We start from the raw sequence: 4,427 nt of genomic DNA, 5'->3' as shown, positions 1-4,427 counted from the left end.
TGTAAATATATTACTAGCGAGCGAGTTTTAATTTAAGAAATGAAACTTGTTTGATGTCATTTTCACATCTATAATTCATCATGTCTGCAATTCATATTATGTTTCTACAATTTTGAATTAAATGTGTAAAATTCTTCTTACAGCGCTATGATATCTTTGCTATTTTCCTCATGTCCTTTTGCAGTACTCGTTTTAGTATATTACACTAAGCCTTACTCCAATATGTTAACAAACGTTTGAGCATATACCTTTGCCCCAACGACATCCCTGGACACTGGAATACTGTTTAATTAATATATTTTATATATCATTATGTTAACAAGGACAACATGGTGGGGCAATGGTTAGCACCGTTGGATACATGCAGATTATGAAGAGTTTTCTTTCTCTCCGTGTTAGCACTTTGATAGATTTGACCTGTCTACTCCACCTTTTACTGGATGGATGGATGGAATGATTTATGGATGGATCATAAGCAATGTAAAAAGGTATTTCTTACAAAGAAACTGCGTTATTGTTTTGGTCCAAAACTTTCATTTCATGCCCTCACATAAGAAACAGGAAAGTCATATTGTCAACAATAGCCAAATAAAATTAGCAACAAGCTAATTTGTCTTGTAAGAGCCAGAGATTGGTTTGCTGATCTTGAATTCATCAAATAGCAACACATATGTCAACACATATTACGTGTATTCAAGATATATAGTCAAATAAATGTTAATGTTGCCCCATGAATTAACTGTGAAGTTGGCCATTTAAGTTGCTAATTTATATATGTCAAAATTATGTTTTTCTTGAGGAGACAAAAGAAGCAAATACCATAAGCACAACCCGTGAGTCATCCTAGATGAGAAGAAGAGAGAGCAAAAGGGAAAGCACTGACCTGAAAAGTGTAGATAAATGGCCACTAGAGGTAAAATCAAAGTCTTTACAAAACATAATGAATAAATGCACTCGTGAAAGCACAAAATATGCCACAAGAAAATATTCTATCCTGTTCAGTTCATTCAGACAGCAAAATGAGGAGGTTCACCGTTGAGAAGCTGTAGTTCCCTGAGTGCCTGGCTCACAATAACATACACACATTAGAGAGTTAGTGATGTGATTCAGAGCTACAATATCTTCCAGTAACAATGACAAATCCATTTTAAGATTAGTCAGTATGAAGCTTCAGAAATCCAAGGATATTGATTATGTACCACATTCACAAATTACTGAGCTGAATCGTGTGCCTGTAAGGGCCTGCGGATAGAATAAGCAGTTTGGATAGAAATGAACTGTGTGGTGAATCCGTGGAATTTCTCATCCCACAAATGTCGGGATGACTCGCGGATGCCCTCGCAGTTGTGCAAAGCCTTTTAAGACCAGGAGTGACATATCTTGTCCAATCACAGAGGCCTCTGCGGCTGACCATAAAATGCTTCCAGATTTGTCACACACAGACGCACAGACGCACACACACAGACTCATTGTTCAAAGTTAAAATGCTTCCAGTAAACTCGCATTCATCATGTGAGCACTATTTTTGAGGTAGAACGCAAGGAATGATTTATAGAGGCATTTCGGCTTCTCTCGCGCTCACCCTCCATCATGAGCAAAATATGCTGCCATAAAAGTAAAATACACCCTGTGCTACATGGTGAAAATGTACTAAGTCATATTTTATTTACTCAGGCATTGTGTGACAAGTTGCTGTTTGCCAATGGAAGGGCCAGTGGCTTTTTGGGAGGTCCAGGAAGCTATAAATATAGATCGTTTAGATGTGGAGGTTGATGGAGTCCAATGAGAAGCCTGAAGATAAAACCAGAAGCTTTAATTGGCCTTGTTTACAAGGACTCCAAAGTCATGAAGCAACTAAGTGCTAACATCTCTTATTTAGGTATGGGACACCCCATAGCTGACCCACCCATCTCCTCCTCTGCTATTCTTTAATACATGTTAACTGTTAAAACAACTGGCTCTGGCACCAGAGAACCGCCACCCTCCCTTCACCTCTCCACCTCTCTGCTGGGAGCATATGTTGCTATTCTGTGGGATGGGTAATTTATTAAAATCAACCTAATTTTCTGTGATATATTAAATCTCTGCCTGGGTAATCACTAGCCCCATTTCATTGAGGGAATTAAGTGCCCACTACTTGGTGCGATCAGAGGCCTGGAAAATGAGGCCTAGACTGGTATTAGAGAGTGTTCACAGCCTGCTAATGGTCAGGGGATGAAATAGATTACCACAACATTTATTACAGTTCAGTGACACTGTGAGCAGCCAAACATAAGCACACGGTCAGCATTACAGATCCTCATTTAAACAATTGCAGCTTCTAAAGATGGCCATTTGGTGATATGAAGGACTTTGTGCTGTGAGCTAAGGAAATGTTTATACTGTTGTATTGCTGCTATATAAGAATGAAGGAAGTAATTCAACAAAGAGTGATAAAAATGAAAAGGGCTGTTGATGAGGTAATACTACCTCTCATATGTGATGAGGTGGTATAAGGAGTACCACTAAAGTTCTCTTCTACAAAACAAGATGATTCTTGAGTGTGCATCATTGTTAACAAGCCAGCAAGCAAGACAAAATCTGGGACATCATCTTCACTCTGATTAGTTAACAATTAATGACAATGTCCTCTAAAAACAGGGAAACAAGACTGATCTCAATACTCAACAACCTAGCAAGACAGCACTTAAGTGAAAAGGTTATCAGTTATTACTGTGAAAAGTTACAAAGTGATGCATTAAAACCCAACGCTAATTAAGTTGGAAGCAGGAGGCATTAACTCTTTGTATCTCAGCAACATAACCAGAGTTTTAGTTCTACTTTGTGCATGAAATAAGATCAGGTGATTATTGCATAAAGCTACCTTTTGTAAAGCTTTTCCCCAACACTTACTAGAGCTTTATTTCCCCCATTCTTACATTTTTAAGAGGCAGGATAACCAGACACAAGGAGGTGAAAGACACCAGCATATCCTAAATCACAGGCAGGACTATATAGTTTAATAAGTGTGGACGTAAAGATGACTCACAACATGACTCTATAACATTTGGATTCTTTCAGTTTTAACTTCTGATAGAGGATGACAGTAATCTAATCCAGGGTCTCGATCAGCAGCCTAAACACTGAAATCCAGTTAGAAGGAAAGTCTCTCAAGCGCATCATGGTACTAAACTGAACACTCGGCCTCCAACTTGGGTAAAATGAGCTACATGTAAAAAGACAGAAGAAAATGCACTTTTTCGTGTGTAATGTTGAACACACTTATTCAAAAAACTTTTCACAGTCCAGCTGAAAGCGGATAAGTCTAAGTATAGCTCTCTTCACTTCAAGCCAAACCTCACAGACCATTTTTGCATAGAAACAGACAAAGCCTGATCATTGTCATGTTGTTCTGCTTGTTTTGGGGTTGAGGCAAAATTAGTTGCAACTGAGTTTGAGGTCCCGAGACGACATGCTCCCACGACGTTTGGGCCACCATTTGTCATTATACAATTTGTCGGTACCGTTTTCAGCAAACAGGAAGTCGCTTAAAACTAGCAGAGAACCTGGCAAGGACTTGTCTTCTCTGACAGTCTCATAGAAAAGAACTGATGGGATTGGACACGTTCAAGATGGTGTGGTTATATCTGAAGGCTCAGACCATTTCCTTAGTTTTTCGGAGGAAGGAGCCAGTATATTTGGACAGCCCTCTAGCCACTCTAGCGCGTGAGAGCTCAATCCCACAAAAAACATTGTCATTCTTGTACTCTTTTTGCCTCTGGTTTTTATCCTGAAACACAAGCACCCATGTGTTCCAATAACTGAAGCAGCATTTCGGTTTGCACTCCCAGATTTCCATTACTTCCCCTCCCTGTCTTCCAGTGGTTCCAGCTGGTGTTGTTGGACTGCATATTGCAGCATGATCCTTGGGGAAGGCATTGTTATGGAAGTTGGGTCTAGTACACTAGAATCTATTCTAACTCCATTCAACAGCCTCCCTGTCTTAACACCACAGCTGTCAGCAATGTCACTACATGATGAGCTGTGACACCACCGAATCTAGCAACGCTTTGTCACCCTGATACACTTAAGCATTGGTTACAGAGCTCCAGCTCGGCAAAGACATGCTGTCAAGTAAGGAAAGACCATTATCTGCAATAGACACAAAAGTACAGGGAATCCCTGCAGACACAGAGATGATTAAGGGCTAAGTGTCATTCTTCCTGTCTTGGTGTATTTTTCTAAAGAGCTCTATCTCTTACTGTCCTTTTTACCGTACACCTCAGACTTATACCCTATCTCTCATGCTTGCTCTGGAAGGACACACACCATGACAGCCGTGTTGTGGAATTATCCCGAGGTACAAGCCTTGGTCATACACCACAAAACAACAGAAAAAGGACAATATATGAAAGTAAATCAAAGAGAATTTATAAGTATATATATAT

This window comes from Pundamilia nyererei, unplaced genomic scaffold, assembly GCF_000239375.1.
Source record: "Pundamilia nyererei isolate P.nyererei 1_Seehausen unplaced genomic scaffold, PunNye1.0 scaffold00025, whole genome shotgun sequence".
Lineage (NCBI taxonomy): Eukaryota > Metazoa > Chordata > Actinopteri > Cichliformes > Cichlidae > Pundamilia > Pundamilia nyererei.
The sequence above is the reverse complement of the archived record's forward strand: the minus strand, read 5'-3'. Positions refer to the sequence as shown.